We start from the raw sequence: 18361 nt of genomic DNA on the forward strand, positions 1-18361 counted from the left end.
AATTTACACCAATTTAAAATAAGCTAATTCATACACACATACATTTATGGACTTCTAGTTAGACACAATCGCTAGATTTACTCCTGGTATACAATACTTTTTTACAAATAACTTGTTAAATAACACAATGCCACACTGTTCACTCATATCACACTAGCAGTCACTGCACACACTATTTCATAACACTTCACTCGCTACACATACACACACACACACACACACACACACACACACACACACACACATAATCTCTGGGCCATTTTCTGTACCACAACTTCCCATTTGCTATCCTGAAAAACTGAGTCAGTATCCCTCTATAATGAGTGAGATGTTGAGGTCAGAAAGAGGAAAAGGTGTTAGTACTGTGCTATGCACAGGTTGGGGGTAACTATATCTAGAAAGGAAAAAAGAAAGGAAAAAAAACATAATGTGAAGGTGTTATGGGGAAAGTTAGATGTTTTATAATCATTATTATTATTTATTTGTATAAAATTTTTTATCAAATCCCTACTCTGTTTTATCTGAGTAATCCTTCAATGTATAAAATGTATTGCATAATAGGTACTTTTTGGCTGCTTTTTTGAATAAGTGTATTTTTGCAATTTCTTTAATCTCTTCTGGTAATTTATTGTATAGTTTTAGTCCTTGGTAGAAAATGCTGTTTTGAGTGTTATGTTTGTTTTTTCTTGCTAAAAGGAAGTTGAGTCTAGCTCTTGTTGCATGGTCATGGACAGAGCTGTTTGTGCAGTAATTACCAGTGTTACACTACTGGCCATTAAAATTGCTACACTGGGAAGGTGACGTGCTACAGACGCGAAATTTAACCAACAGCAAGAAGATGCTGTGATATGCAAATGATTAGCTTTTCAGAGCATTCACACAAGGTGGGCAGTGGTGGCAACACCTACAACGTGCTGACTTGAGGAAAGTTTCCAACCGATTTCTCATACACAAACAGCAGTTGACCGGCATTGCCTGGTAAAACGTTGTTGTGATACCTCATGTAAGGAGGAGAAATGCGTACCATCACGTTTCCGACTTTGATAAAGGTCAGATTGTAGCCTATCGCAATTGCGGTTTATCGTATTGCATCATTGCTGCCCACATTGGTTGAGATCCAATGACTGTTAGCAGAATATGGAATCGGTGGGTTCAGGAGGGTAATACGGAATGCCATACTGGATCCCAATGGCCTCATATCACTAGCAGTCGAGATGACAGGCATCTTATCCACATGGCTGAAACGGATCACGGATCGTGTAGCCACATCTCGATCCCTGAGTCAACAGATGGGGACATTTGCAAGACAACAACCATCTGCATGAACAGTTCGACGATGTTTGCGGCAGCATGGACTATCAGCTCGGTTACTCTTGACACTGAATCACAGATGGGAGAGCCTGCAATGGTGTACTCAATGACGATCCTGGGTGCACTAATGGCAAAACATCATTTTTTCAGATGAATCCAGGTTCTGTTACAGCATCATGATGGTCGCATCCATGTTTGGCGACATTGCGGTAAACGCATATTGGAAGCATCTATTCATCATAGGCATACTGGCGTATCACCCGGCGTGATGGTATGGGGTGCCATTGGTTACACATCTCGGTCACCTCTTCTTTGCATTGACTGCACTTTGAACAGTGGACATTACATTTCAGATGTGTATTGACCCGTGGCTCTACCCTTCATTGGATTCAGTATTCAGTATTCAGTATTCAGTTTATTCACCATTGACCACTTACAGCGGAATAGGTCTGAACATTAAATATACAATTAACAATAACTTTACAGTAAAGTTTTTTACAATTTAATTCCTTTTCTCTTAGGAATATCCTTATATACTAATGTCAATGCTTATTTCAAAATATTCTGTTATCTTATAAAATGGGTGTTTGAGAAGCCAGTCATAAACCTTACGTTTGAAAATATTATTGGTCAGTGACCGAGCAGATGCTGGAAGTTTATTGAAGAGTTTTAAACTCATTATTTTGTGTGAGTTTGTAGTCTTTGTGAGTCTGTGTCTTGGTATGTCAAAGTCCAGTTTGCCTCTGGTGTTGTGGGGATGTATGTTCTCTCTGGTCTCGAACTCATTTAAGTTGCTTTTGACATAAAGCAGTGCTGTGTAGATGTATAGATTCACCACAGTTAATATCATGTGCTTGATAAAGAGGGGACGGCAGTGTTCCTTGGGCTTAGCTTTGCTTATTATTCTGATTACTTTTTTTTGAATTTTCAGAATTTCACTGACAAAGCAAGAATGTCCCCATAACAATATGCCGTAGGAAATGTGTGACTGAAAGAGGCCAAAATATACCACCTTTAGATACTCATCAGTGACTACATCTGTCAGTCTCCAGATGAGATAACACACTCGTGCTATTCTTTTGCAGATATGGCTAATGTGTTCCCCCCAGTTTAATTTTGAGTCAATGTGGAATCCTAACAATTTTATTGATTTGCTTTCAACAGCTGTAGTTAAACCCAGAATTAGTTCTTGTGTTTTGTCAGGATTACACAGGAGCTCATTAGAAGAAAACCAATCCATTACTAGTTCTAGTTTTTCCTGTGTTGCCTGATGCAGTTCTGTTGTGTCATGGTGTGTATTGAGCAACGTTGTATCATCTGCATAACAGACAACTGAATTTGCTCCTACATGGTAAGGCAAGTCATTAATTGCAATGATAAACAGAAAAGGACCTAGGACCGAGCCCTGAGGCACTCCAGTCCGAACTTCCTTCAGTGAGGAGCATCTATTTTTAATTGATACATACTGTCTCCTGTTACTTAAGTATGATTCGATTACATCCAAAGATGGTTTGTGTATGCCATAAAATTCCAGTTTTGCAAGTAGGGTGTTAGATGGTATGCAGTCGAAGGCTTTGCTAAGATCGCACAGTACGACTGATACTAGATCCTTATTTTCGAATGCTGTTAACACCTGGTTAACCACTTCAGTGACAGCAGTAGTGGTGTTTTTACCATGCTGATATGCAAACTGTCTGTTGGAGAGGAGATCATGCTTATCAAAATAGTTATTTAGTTGACTGTACATTACATATTCAAAAACTTTAGAGAAAATTGGGACAACAGAAACTGGTCGATAGTTTTGGGGCAGATGCTTATCTCCCTTTTTAAAGACTGGTATTACTTTAGCAGTTTTGAGTGCATCTGGGAAAACTCCAGATTCTAAACACATATTAAAAATGAAAGAAAGAGGTTGACAGATAAGGTGTATTATTTTTTTCATTACATAGTTAGAAAACCAATAACAGTCCATACTTTTGGAGTTGGTGAACCTTGCCACAGCTTTTACAATATCCTCTGGGGTGACAACCTTCCAGTGGAAAGTATACATACTATGGGGCACAGCACTAAGATGATCTAGTGCACAAGTGCCATTTTGCTTGATTTTGTTTTTCTGCTCACTCACTGAGGTTAGGAAGTAATTATTTACTTCTTCTGGGACCAGCATTGCATCTTGTGTATGGGTTTGTGAATTATATTGGTTGATGATATCCCATGCTGCTTTACATTTGTTGGGAGCACTTTCGATGTAATGTTCACATGCTTGTTTTTTGGCCAAGGACAGTTTATCTTTGTAGATTTTTTTACATTTTAGATAAGCTCTGTAAGAAGTATTATCTAGCTCAGGTCCTTGTTTACAAGAATTTTTATATATTCTGTACAGTCTGAGCGTCTCCTCCCTAGTGAGAGCTAGCTCATCTGTATACCATTTTAGCTGTTTGTTTTTCTGTTTATGCTTAGGGCTACTTTTGACTAATGGTGAGCAGGAGTGCCATAACTCTATGAGTATTTCCAGGAATTTGTTAAACACCATTTCACCAGCACCCTTTCCAGGTTGTGTGTTGTATACGAAGTCCCAGTTAACATAAGATATTCTGTCAATCAATAAATTAATATATTCATCTTTCTGCCCTCTTACCCATGTGACATTAGACTTGATTCTTACTGATTTAGGCAACTGATCACAGGAGAATGTCAAAATCAATGGTTCATGATCAGCTAGGGCTCCACTGGCAAGTCTGACGTCGTACATATCTCTAGAAAAATTTACTATAATATTATCTAAGCACGCCTTATCCCGTGTTGGTGTGTAATTTGTACATTGTAAATTTAGTGATCTTAAGATATTAAAAAACGTTCTAGTAACATGTTCATCACTGTTGGCCATTTCAATGTTGAAATCGCCACAGATAATTAGTTTTATGTTAGATTTTAGTATTTTCCTCATAAGCAGCTCAAATCTTTCGAAAAATGTGTTTACATCTCCTCCTGGTGATCTATATAAGCTAACAATTATAGTATTCTCTACGTTTAGTTTTATACAGCTAAATTCTCCATCTAGTTCTGCACAGTAAGAGCTAACATCTATTTTAGTAAACATTATACTATCTTTAACAAATATTAGGGTACCTCCATTCTTTCTTTCACTTCTACACATAATGTCTCCAACAGCATACCCCTGAGGAACAAAATATTGTACTTGATCGCATGTCAGCCAATGTTCTGAGATACAAACAACATCAACGTTTTCAATACTGCAAAAATGTTCTAATTGTAATACTTTGTTCCTAATGCAGCGAATGTTCGTTTGCATCACAGTAACAGATTTATCTTTATTGTTTATTGACTGAGAACACTCTCTCATTCGAATGTCGCTTTTAGCACCTAGTTCAAGTACAGGAGGTTTATTACCCGCCGATTCAGAGACTTTTATACTAAAAAATGACGTACATTCCAGGTATTACTCAAACCGCTACTTTCGTAGATCCCTGCAAAACCCTACATTTCAGCTGGATAATGCACGACCGCATGTTGCAGGTCATGTACGGGCCTTTCTGGATACAGAAAATGTTCGACTGCTGCCCTGGCCAGCACATTCACCAGATCTTCCACCAATTGAAAATGTCTGGTCAATGATTGCCGAGCAACTGGCTCGTCACAATATGCCAGTCACTACTCTTGATGAACTGTGGTATTGTGTTGTAGCTGCATGGGCAGCTGTACCTATACACACCATCCAAGCTCTGTTTGACTCAATACCCTGGCATATCAAGGCCGTTATTACGGCCAGAGGTGGTTGTTCTGGGTACTGATTTCTCAGGATCTATGCACCCAAATCGTGTGAAAATGTAATCACATGTCAGTTCTAGCATAATATATTTGTCCAATGAATACCCATTTATCATCTGCATTTCTTCTTGGTGTAGCAATTTTAATGGCCAGTAGTGTATTTTTAATGTGTACAACTGACTGGTAAGTGTATTCACATGAAGCATTTAAAATCCCCAGTGTTTTGAACAGATCTTTACAATAAGCTTGACTAGTATTTTTGGTTATTATTCTTATGGCTCTTTTCTGGAGTTTGAAAATTTTTCATATTTTGTGCATTTGTTCCCCAATAAGAATGCCATAGCTAAGAATTGAGTGCACATATGAATAATATGTAACTAAAAGACATTGATGATAGGATTCTAAGGGCATAACAAGCTGATGACATTGATTCTAAGGCCATAACAAGCTGCTGACATTTTGTTTGCAAGTACCTTTGTGTGTTCACACCACTTCAACTGAGAATCAGTATTCATTCCTAGAGATTCTGCATTTGTTACACAGTCTATAAAGGTGCAATCTACATTTAATTTAACATTGTCATTCTTCCTCTTCAAACTGAAATTCATGGCATTAGTTTTCTTTATGTTCAGTGCCACTTTATTGCTTATTGACCAATCATGAACTTCCTTGAGAGTTTCATTTGCTCTCTCTGCAAGGAGTTCTCTTGTTTTCTCAGTTACTATAATATTGCTGTCATCAGTGAAGAGAATTTTTTCACCATGAGTAACACTACTGGGAAAGTCTTTGATGTGTATCAGGAATAGTATTGGTCCTAGTATGCTACCTACCCTATATTAATGTATTTTGGTTCTGATGAGTGTTTTACTAAATGTTTAGATCTGTTTGAAGTATGTGTTATCTCTACTCTTCGTACCCTATCTGATTGATATGATCGAAACCAGTCATTAGCTACCCCTCTTATTCCCAACGCTTCTAATTTATTTAATAGAATCTTATGGTCAACTGTATCAAATGCCTTAGAAAGACCCAAAAATATTCCTTTGACACACTCATCTTTATCAAGAGCATCAAGTACAACTTTTGTGAATTATACTATGGCTGACTCTGTATTTTTGCCACTTTGGAACCCCAAACTGTGATTCGCTTAAAAGATTGTATTTATTCGAGAAGTTCATTAATCTGTCTTTCATAATTGTTTCTATTATTTTTTAGAATGGTGACACCAGGGAAATGCGCTGGTAATTTTCTGTCTTCTGCATTACCTTACTTAAACAAAGGTACAACACTTGCCTGTTTAAACTGCTCTGGAAATGTCCCTGATGTGAAGGATTCATTTATTATATTTGTTAAGGGGCCTTGTATAATCCCTATGCATTGTTTCACAACACACATTGGTACTTTATCTAAGCCTACTGACTTTATTTTTTTAGTTTTTGAACAGTTTTATTGACTTAATTCTCTATGGTTGAAAGTAACATCATTGTATTGAGTGCAACACTACCTGCAGGTGTTATATTTGTTTTGGGGAATTTTTGCTGTAACATCTCAGCAATACTTGAAAATTGCTCATTTACACAGTTTGCTAAGTGTTGTGGATCATTTATTACCTTATCCCTCTCCCTCAGCAGTATACCTACTATTCTGTGTTTGTTTGCCTCTCCCCATTTCCTTTTTCATAATGTCCCAGACTGCTTTCCTTTTATTCTCTGCATTATATATTATTTTTGTCATTAAGTGACTTTCTTGCAGCTATCAGCACCTTCCTATAGAACTTTTTGTATATATAATAGAAATTTAAGAATTATGGATCACTGTGAATCTTTTTCATGTAACTGAGGTGTTTAAGTGTTTGGAAGGACTTCTTAATACCTGTTGTTATCCATCTGTTCTTGTGAGATGTTAATACAGAGATGCATACTTTTGGAAATGCCTTTTCAAAGTTCAGTTTAAACAATGTGGAAAATTTAGAGAATTTCATATTCACATTGGTTTCCTTATACACCTCATCCCCAGCTTTGTTTTGCTAGTTCTTTTGAAAAATCTTTTATTTTGATTTCTGATAAATGTCGTTTGTAATTTGGGGAATGATTCGATGCCTGATTTTACTGCTGTTATTTGACAGAGATGGTCTGATAGTCCGAGATCTTTTATAGCTACATCACATTTTTCCCTGTCCATATTTGTGGCCATATGGTCAATTGCTGAGGCAGTCAATGTAGTAACCTGTACTGTACTACTGACCAATAGGAACATGCCAAAACTTTGAAGGATATTTATGAATGTGCTGCTGGACAGACTGGAGATCCTGTTGGATGTCTGGAATGGAGTCATTGTGCTACAGTTTGTAGATGGACAAATCTGACAGCTGCCAGTGCCCCACTTCCATCTTTTAAGATTTAACATAATTCCAAATTAGTAGTTGTAATTTTCACATGCAAATTCTTTGAAGGTATTTTGAGAATGAAAGGTACAGCAAAGATGTCAAAACACATTGAATATTTCTAAAATTATGTATTTTATGCCATGAGATTAATATGACATATCAATTGGTAATTAATAAAAAATGTGGCTTTTATCTTGAAGTAAGTTTGACTTTACAAAATGGCAATAAGTAGCAAAGTTATGTTTTACATGTTTTCGGTGTCATTTATAGGAAAACATTTCCGTGATATAACCTGGTATTGATATACAATTGGTAAAATATATATAAGGAAAAGGTTTGCTAGAGAGCTAATAAATTTCATAAAAATGAATCAGATACTACTACCAAACACAGTTGCCAAGATGGTTAAAAAGCAAGTGGTATCATAAATTTCCATATGAAGAGAAACTACAAGGTCCTGACTTACAAAAACCTCAAAACATGTTTTCCACTTATTTGGCCCATCTTCATTTGCCAATAATTTGTTCCTGCAACTAAATTTTCCACACAGTATCTCTGCCTTTGCTGTAGCTATAGGATTCAAGACACACATCCTGTATTTTGCTACTTGGGAGTTTTTACCTTTGCCCCCACTCCCCTCATAATAAAGGACTGCTCAGCAAATTTACCAGATTTTTTTCTGTTTTTTCTCCAGTGGCCAACAATTTGAGCTGATACACCATACTCACTAATGATGGAGCACAGTGTTTTAATGCTTCCGATTCCTTCTGAAATGAAACCACTGCATATTTGCATTTTAATCTTGTGCTCCTCCTAGCCAAAGGATTTGTTAAATCACTTTCTGAATGCTACTGACCAATTAAAACTGATACACAGAACAACAATTTGGTGTTTTGTAAATATAAATGTTGAGTCTTCCTACTGTATGCAGCAGTAACATTGTTGAGGTAGCAAAGTGAGAATTTTCATGTAAACTAGGTCTCATGACGTGACTATGTATACAACTGTGCTTAAATTACAATTATAACAAGCTCTTTAAAATCAGTACCACAACCACCCTAACATTTATAAAAGCTGGAGAGCATACTGACTTTTACTAGCTTCCTGTAACCATTGGATGGTCAACATGAGTGTCATTCAACCCAGAAAAGTGCCTCGGGTAATTTGAAGACAAAAACTACGCTTTCTAACTGTGGAATCACAGGCTTTGATAATTGTACTCAGATAAAAGTTTCTGCTGTACTTACTAGAATGCATTCTTACTTTTACTTTTTTATGGTTAAAATTATTATTACTGAAATTTTCTGAGACATTAAACCCTCTTGTCAAACCAAAACTTGAATGTACAAGCTTGACTTTCAGTAGTGTTGCGGCATCAGCCTCAGGCACGCCATCATAACCAGTCAAGGGGTGTGAAGACCAGCCACCTACATACGAGTTATTCTGCAGCTGGAATCTGACACAGTGTTTTGCAGCACAGTGGTCTAGCATGGCAGTAGGCTGGAATGCTACATGCTGTAGCAGTAAAGCAATGTTTCACAGTTTGCTATGTTATGGCAATTGAGCCTGTTACAATGCACCCAGCCAGGGAAATTATATATGCCCCCAGTTCAGCCATTAACTTAATTCTACCAGCACCTTGTAGTCTCTGTGCCAGTCAACTGAGCCAAACAATGACAGCTACATTGAGCAGCACCATCAGCTAGGCAAAGCTGCTGGTCTAAAAGCTGTCAGAGAGCTCTGGTGGTTCTGGCCTTCAAGCTGGTAATGCTGAGGTGAGGCCTTTCATGGGGTGCAATCATCTGACACTCCAGCCGGCCTTCGAGCGTCCTGTGTTCCACTCAGGGTGTCTGCACACCTCTGCCAGCTATCTTTGTCCGAGGAATGGATATGTTAGTCCAATTGTAAGCTCAGTGCGGCACACAGAGAACAACTCACTTGCATCAGCAAGGCCACTATCATTGTCCGTGGACTCGCTGCCAGTAGCCATAGTTGGTATCTGGGCTGCAGTTGCCTACATGCTGTACGAGAAACATTGAACAATTTACTGAGCCAGCATTCTTAACTGTGCAATTGCCTCAGTAATTGAAGATCTCATTCCTGCAGCCTCCTGCACAGGCCATTCTGAGGGCAGAAGTGGCCATCCTGCAACACTGGTGTCTGTGAGTAGTCAATATGAATATGACACCATTAGACAATGCTTGTGCCAACTTCCCCACTTCAAAACTACCCTCTGCCAGAATATGAAATTCTTACTTTGAATCATTGATATTTTAGTCATAAGATACTTTTTTTTCATTTAGAGGAGTGGATAATTTTACAAACCTGAAAATTCTGAAGCAAGCTGTTGATCTTTCCACCACTTTAAAAATCTTATCAAGATTGAACTCTACAGTCATGCAGCTTTTATCAGGCAGTATTCTGTCAAAGATAAATTAATCACCCGAGAAAAGTGCGAGCTTGCTGTTAATTATTAAGAGTTAATTTTCTCTGGCAGGTCTTTAATAACAACATGTCCATCAAGGATCCCAACACATATCCCTGGGACACACTGAAGCTATTTTCATATCTGTCAATGACTCTCCACCCAATGTACCATGCTGTAACCTTCCTGCCATCAAATCCTCAAGAGACTCACAAACTTCCCTTGATACACCATACAATTCTACTGTACTTTCATTAATAAGCGGTGGTCTGTTATTGGGTCAAGGGTTTTTTGGAACTCAAGAAATACTGCACCTACCTGACTGTCTTTATTCGTGGCTTTTGAAATGTCATGTGAGAAAAGTGCAAGCTGGGCTTTAGAAGATTGATAATTTTGGAGGAGGTCATTCCGTTTGAGATATCTCATTATGTTTGTGTTCAAAATGTGTTATATGGTTCTACAACAGATGAACATCGATGAGACTGGATGGTAGTTTTGTGGAAAACTAATGCTATCCTTCTTCAGTCAGATGTAACTTTATTTCCCCAATCACTGAGCTCAGTCTTTGTTCAAATCTACAGTATATTATTGTTTAAATGGGTAGCTCAGCTGCAACTTTTGCGTATAATCTGACAGAAAACTCACTGGGCCCCAGACACTTGTTTCATTTTAGTGACTTTAGCTGATTCTCGATGCCACCAACTCCAATATTTATATCACTCACCTTTGCAATGCTTTGAATATTAAATTGGGGCAATGCTCCTGGAATTATTTGTAAAGAGACATTTGAAAATGGAGTTCAGGATTTTTGATTCTGCTTTACTAACCTTAATATCAGCTCCTTCTCCCATGAACCATGGACCTTGCCATTGGTGGGGAGGCTTGTGTGCCTCAGCGATACAGATAGCCATACCATAGATGCAACCACAACGGAGGGGTATCTGTTGAGAGGCCAAACATGTGGTTCCTGAAGAGGGGCAGCAGTCTTTTCAGTAGTTGCAGGGGCAACAGTCTGGATGATTGACTGGTCTGGCCTTGTAACACTAACCAAAACGGCCTTGCTGTGCTGGTACAAGGGGAAAGCAAGAGGGTCTTTAGTCCTGAGACTGGTTTGATGCAGCTCTCCATGCTACTCTATCCTGTGCAAGCTTCTTCATCTCCCAGTACCTACTGCAAGCTACATCCTTCTAAATCTATGGGAAATGAATCTAAGGGGAAACTATGGCCGTAATTTTTCTCGAGGGCATGCAGATTTACTGTATGGATAAATGATGATGGCGTCCTCTTGGGTAAAATATTCCGGAGGTAAAATAGTCCCCCATTCGGATCTCCGGGCAGGGACTACTCAGGAGGACGTTGTTGTCAGGAGAAAGAAAACTGGCGTTCTATGGATCAGAGCGTGGAATGTCAGATCCCTTAAGCGGGCAGGTAGGTTAGAAATTTAAAAAGGGAAATGGAAGGTTAAAGTTAGACACAGTGGGAATTAGTGAAGTTCGGTGGCAGGAGGAACAAGACTTTTGGTCAGGTGAATACAGGGTTATAAATACAAAATCAAATAGGGGTAATGCAGGAGTAGGTTTAATAATGAATAAAAAATAGGAGTACAGGTAAGCTACTACAAACAGCATAGTGAATGCATTATTGTTGCCAAGATAGATACGAAGCCCACACATACCACAGTAGTACAAGTTTATATGCCAACTAGCTCCACAGATGATGAAGAGATTGATGAAATGTATGATGAGATAAAAGAAATTATTCAGATAGTGAAGGGAGACTAAAATTTAATAGTCATAGGTGACTGGAACTCGACAGTAGGAAAAGGAAGAGAAGGAAACGTAGTAGGTGAATGTGAGTAAGGAATGAAAGAGGAAGCCTCCTGGTAGAATTTTGCACAGAGCATAACTTAATCATCACTTGGTTCAAGAATCATGAAAGAAGGTTGTATACATGGAAGAAGCCTGGAGATAATGGAAGGTATCAGATAGATTATATAATGGTAAGACAGAGATTCAGGAATCAGGTTTTAAATTGTAAGACATTTCCAGGGGCAGATACGGACTCTAACCGCAATCTGTTGGTTATGAACTATAGATTAAAACTGAAGAAACTGCAAAAAGGTGGTAAATTAAGGAGATGGGACCTGGATAAACTGAAAGAACCAGAGATGGTAGAGAGCTTCATTAGGGAACGATTGACAAGAATGGGGGAAAGAAATACAGTAGAAGAAGAATGGGTAGCTTTGAGAGACGAAATAGTGAAGGTAGCAGAGGATCAAGTAGGTAAAAAGATGAGGGCTAGTAGAAATCCTTGGGTAACAGAAGAAATATTGAATTTAATTAATGAAAGGAGAAAATGTAAAGAGGCAGTAAATGAAGCAGGCAAAAAGGAATACAAACGTCTCAAAAATGAGATCGACAGGAAGTGCAAAATGGCTAAGCAGGGACGGCTAGAGGACAAATTTAAGGATGTAGAGGCTTATCTCACTAGAGGTAAGATAGATACTGCCTACAGGAAAATTAAAGAGACCTTTGGAGAAAAGAGAACCACTTGTATGAATATCAAAAGCTCAGATGGAAACCCAGTTCTAAGCAAAGAAGGGAAAGCAGAAAGGTGGAAGGAGTATATAGAGGGTCTATACAAGGACAATGTTCTTGATGACAATATTACAGAAATGGAAGAGAATGTAGATGAAGAAGATGAAATAGGAGGTATGATACTGTGTGAAGGGTTTGACATAGCACTGAAAGACCTGAGTCAAAACAAGGCCCCAGGAGTAGACAACATCCCATTAGAACTAATGACAGCCTTGAGAGAGCCAGGCCTAACAAAACTCTACCATCTAGTGAGCAAGATGTATGAGACAGGCAAAATACCCTCAGACTTCAAGAAGAATATAATAATTCCAGTCCCAAAGAAAGCAGGTGTTGACAGATGTGAAAATTACCAAACAATCAGTTTAATAAGCCACGGCTGCAAAATACTAAGACGAATTCTTTACAGCCGAATGGAAAAACTGGTAGAAGCCAACCTTGGGGAAGATCAGTTTGGATTCCGTAGAAATGTTGGAACATGTAGGCAATACAGACCCTCTGACATATCTTAGAAAATAGATTAAGGAAGGGCAAACCAACGTTTCTAGTATTTGTAGACTTAGAGAAAAATGGTTCAAATGGCTCTGAGCACTATGCGACTTAACTTCTGAGGTCATCAGTCACCTAGAACTAATTAAACCTAACTAACCTAAGGACATCACACACATCCATGCCTGAGGCAGGAATCGAACCTGCGAACGTAGGGATCACTCGGTTCCAGACTGTAGCGCCTAGAACCGCATGGCCACTCCGGCCGGCGACTTAGAGAAAGCTTCTGACAATGTTGACTGAAATACTCTCTTTCAAATTCTGAAGGTAGCAGGGGTAAAATACAGGGAGCGAAAGGTTATTTACAATTTGTACAGAAACCAGTTGGCAGTTATAAGAGTTGAGGGGCATGAAAGGGAAGCAGTGGTTGGGAAGGAAGTGAGACAGGGTTGTAGCCTATCCCCGATGTTATTCAATCTGTATATTGAGCAAGCAGTAAAGGAAACAAAAGAAAAATTCGGAGTAGGAATTAAAATCCATGGAGAAGAAATAAAAACTTCAAGGTTTGCCAATGACATTGTAATTCTCTCAGAGACAGCAAAGGACTTGGAAGAGCAGTTTAACGGAATGGATAGTGTGTTGAAAGGAGGAAATAAGACTAACATCAACAGAAGCAAAACGAGGATAATGGAATGTAGCCGAATTAAATCAGGTGATGCTGAGGGAATTAGAGTAGGAAATGAAAGGCTTAAAGTAGTAAATGAGTTTTGCTATTTGGGGAGCAATGTAACTGATGATGGTCAAAGTAGAGAGGATATAAAATGTAGACTGGCAGTGGCAAGGAAAGCGTTTCTGAAGAAGAGAAATTTGTTAACATTGAGTATAGGTTTAAGTGTCAGGAAGTCGTTTCTGAAAGTATTTGTATGGAGTGTAGCCACGTACGGAAGTGAAACATGGATGATAAATAGTTTGGACAAGAAGAGAATAGAAGCTTTAGAAATGTGGTGCTACAGAAGACTGCTGAAGATTAGATGGGTAGATCACGTAACTAATGAGGAAGTATTGACTAGGATTGGGGAGAAGAGAAGTTTGTGGCACAACTTGACTAGAAGAAGGAATCAGTTGATAGGACATGTTTTGAGCCATCAAGGGATCACCAGTTTAGTAATGGAGGGCAGCGTGGAGGGTAAAAATCGTAGAGGGAGACCAAGAGATGAATACACTAAACAGATTCAGAAGGATGTAGGTTGCAGTAGGTATTGGGAGATGAAGAAGCTTGCACAGGATAGAGTAGCACGAGAGCTGTATCAAACCAGTCTCTGGATTGAAGACCACAACAACAACAATATCAGTTCCTGTGTTATGGATGTGTGTTTGGAAAATAACTTGGGTGCCACGTACAGCCTTTAAACATGACCAGATTTCTTTGAGTTTTGAGAGATAAATTCCAATATGATTCACCTATGGTGGTCATTCAAGACTTCATGCATTGTCCTCTTGACAGTCAAACATATTTCATTCAGTATTCTCTGTTTATGCCCTATACTTTGTTTTACAAATATTATGAAGTTACTGTTTCTTTATAGTGATTGTATGCCATGTAGGGACACTCCCATCATGAACTGTTCAACAAGGTATTTATTTATCTAGTGTTTGGTCCATTATTCTTTTAAATTTGTACTGTAGTTCTTTTACGTGTTCCTACTCAGATATAAACATTTTGAATTCCTCCTTCAGATGTGATGTGGCTGCCTGTTTACCACACGTACTAAATATGTAAATCTTTCTGTTTGATTTAGCCACCTTTGTACTTCAGTTGTCATAGTTGCTACATCTGCCTAATGGTCACTTAAACCAGTTTCTTATATGGGCATCAAGAAGGCACATCTATTTGATGCCTTTGGGTCTAATATATCTCCATCATGAGTGGGCTTCTGAGCTACCTGTTCAACAAATTTTTCAGAGAAATCATTTAGTAGTTTCACAGGATGCACTGTGACACACACCACTTACGGAACTGTGATTTTCTACACTGATTTTTGTTTGGTTTAAGTCTCCTCTAATGATGACAGTACAATTGGAGAAGATTGAAACTAAGCTTCTTTCTTATGTTTGTCCTTACATCTGAAGGCAAATCTGTCAGCTGATGGAAAGACCCAATTATAAGTTTATGCTCATCTTTAATAATGAGTTTTGTCCAAACGATCTCTCGTGTAGACCCAATTTGCATCTTGGTGAATTTGAGTTTTTTGCCAACTGTGATGAATATTCCACCTCCACCTATCATTACTCTATCCTTATGATATACACTAAAATTAACCCCATAAATCACAGTGCTGTCAGTTTTGGGTTTTGGCCAGCTTGCTTAAAATTCTGGGAGTATTTTATTTGTTTCATTTGTGGGGACCATTTCTTCGACTCTTACCATTATACTTTGGGCTCACAAAATGGCTCTGAGCACTATGGGACTTAACATCTGAGGTCATCAGTCCCCTAGAACTTAGAACTACTTAAACTGAACTAACCTAAGTACATCACAAACATCCATTCCTGAGGCAGGATACGAACCTGCGATCGTAGCGGTTGCGCTGGTCCAGACTGAAGCGCCTAGAACCGCTCAGCCACACTGGCCTGCATACTTGGTGCTCTCCTACACCTATTGTTATCTGGAAGGGGTGGAGAGTCAGAGTGTCAGTTGTTGTTGTTGTTGTTGTTGTTGTGGTCTGCAGTCCTGAGACTGGTTTGATGCAGTTCTCCATGCTACTCTATCCTGTGCAAGCTTCTTCATCTCCCAGTACTTACCTACGCTTAAAAAAAAAGAAAGCTTGTAAGCCACTATGTCACAACCTTTATGTGTAGTACACTCCTGACCCATTTAGGGGGACACTTACAATTCTCAAACCTATTGTGCAAGGCCAGGAAATCACAGCATAGCTTTTCACAGAACCTTCCAAATCTCTGCTTCAAGTCTTTTACTTAGCTCAGAACCAGAAGGCCCCAATCATTTCTGAAGAAAATGCTGCAGACTGTGAGCCTCATTGAAACTTGTTGAGTGAGGCAGGTCTTCTCAACCCTCTCTGGAGTGGTCCAAGAAAGGTATCAGACCCAAGATGAGAGGTGTTGGTCATTACAATACGCCTCGCTGACCCAAATTCAGTTTCAATGGAAGACAGTACCTCGAACTTGTTAATAAGCACCCTAAGTTCTCATTGGTCTCTGTGCAGAGCTTCCAGACCTCTCACTGAACATGCCACTTAAGCCAAGTGGAGGAGTGATTACAGATCCAGTACTTCCTGCAGGGGAGATAGTATCCATTGGAGAGGCTATTACTTGTGGCACCTTTGGTAACCTTTTGTAGATGTCTCAAGGCATTTTGCCTAACACTCCATTCACAATAGTTTCCAATTGCAATTTCCAGCTGCTTACCAGCAGCAACTACCTCATCTCATCCACAGAAGTAACATTCACAGTTGTAATATGAACAAAAATAAAATAATTACAATTTCCCATCATTTTATGGTGACACTGACTACATGCAAATAAAACGAGTTCCATTCTTAAGTTCTTTTACTACCCCTTCTAGATGTATGAGACCTTAAGACTAAGAGTCTTACTGGTACATGCTCCTCATTGACAATCGGTCACAAATTTTCATACCTTGATCACTCTCATTCATCCATATTGATTACCTTGCAGAAAAGCTGTCCACACCCAAAAGTTTGGGGGGGGGGACCTTCAATTTAACATGGACTTAAAACAAATTAACTGTTAAAACACCAATATCAACAGCAAAATCTACACAAAAAGAAATAAAATAAGGCATTGAACATCTAACTTTCAGAAGTAATGTTTCCTTAAGTAGAATAGATAAACAAGAGAGTTAAAAGTGTTATAATGAAGGAAAAGTCATTCAGAATCTCACATCAATAGGGTCACTTGGTGCAAGGAAGGAACTGAGTTTAACAAAGGGAAAAACAGAAATTTAAGTTGTTGTTTGCTAAAAAATGGCAGGCTATTGGTAACTGAACAGGGGAGGCAAAAAATTGGAAAGGAGTCTTAAGTGAGAAGAAGGTGGAATGAAATTAATGAAAGGAGATGAAGAAAGTAAATATTACACTTCTCTTTCTAGCTTTTTAAACTTTTACAGTGACAAATGAATCCTTGCTCAAAATCACTAAATGTTAAAAAAATTGTTAAACGCATATTGTATTCAAAAATTCCTACTGGACAGTATAAGTGTTTGACATTTTTTTAGTAAATAATGGGACCTTTTTAACTATAGGTAAAAAAATAGCACAAATAATATTAAGTCTAAAACCATAGTCAAGAAGGGATTTTCTTGTCTTTTAGGCACTTGTGACAGGCTGGACTCTGCAACAAATCAAGTTCTATGAAAATCAGCAACAATGATGTGATACACACTTATCACCCACAATGAACACACAACAAAATTTCATAAATGTATAGGTATGTAAGTAGCATGGGAGGTACACAGTACAAGGTTGTTATAAATGATTGGAGTGATTTCATATATTCACTACAACTACATTAATTGACATAGCGTTACAGAACTCAACACTCGCACAAAAAAATTCAAAAAGTTTTGTATATTTGCAACCACACCTCAGACTTCTGTCCTGAGAGTGCAGGAGTGAGCAGTTAGGCAAGATGGTGACAGGCACTGAGAAAGCATATGTTGTGCTTGAAATGTGTTCACATCAATGAATGACACTTCAGAACGAGGTTCTACAAAAATCCACCAATGCCAAATCCACTCAGCGAAGGCATGCGTAGTTTAAAGCTTTACGATGCTTCTGCAAGGGAAATCAACAGGTTGGCCTACAGTGAGTGAAGAAACAGTTGACATATATCTGGACCTGGTGGAACATTGCCACATGCCACAACTGGAGACCAACAGTATGGACTTCATCTACCAACAGGATGGTGCTCCACCCCACTCCCGTCATAATGTTCATAAATTCTTAATTAAGAAACCAATCGATTGGTCATGGCAGGGTTGATGATCAGTAATTCATGTCATGGCTTCTAAACTCTCCCAACCCAACTCCATGTGACTTTTTCTGTGGGGTTATGTGAAAGACTTGATGTTTAGGCTTCCTGTACTAACAAAGCTATCAGAACTGCAAGCTCATACCAACAGTGATTTTGAACAGATTTACAAAGACATGCTATGACAAACATGCAAAGAACTTGATTATTGACAAGATACTGCAAGATCAGTAGGGGAGCAGAGCACATATGGATCACTTGTAAAAAAAAGCTTTCTTTCTGCATTTTTTTGTATGTTCTATGTATGTGCATGTAACAATACGTCAAATAATATAGCTACAGAAAATCTGTGAAATT

The sequence above is a fragment of the Schistocerca cancellata genome, chromosome 2, assembly GCF_023864275.1.
Source record: "Schistocerca cancellata isolate TAMUIC-IGC-003103 chromosome 2, iqSchCanc2.1, whole genome shotgun sequence".
Lineage (NCBI taxonomy): Eukaryota > Metazoa > Arthropoda > Insecta > Orthoptera > Acrididae > Schistocerca > Schistocerca cancellata.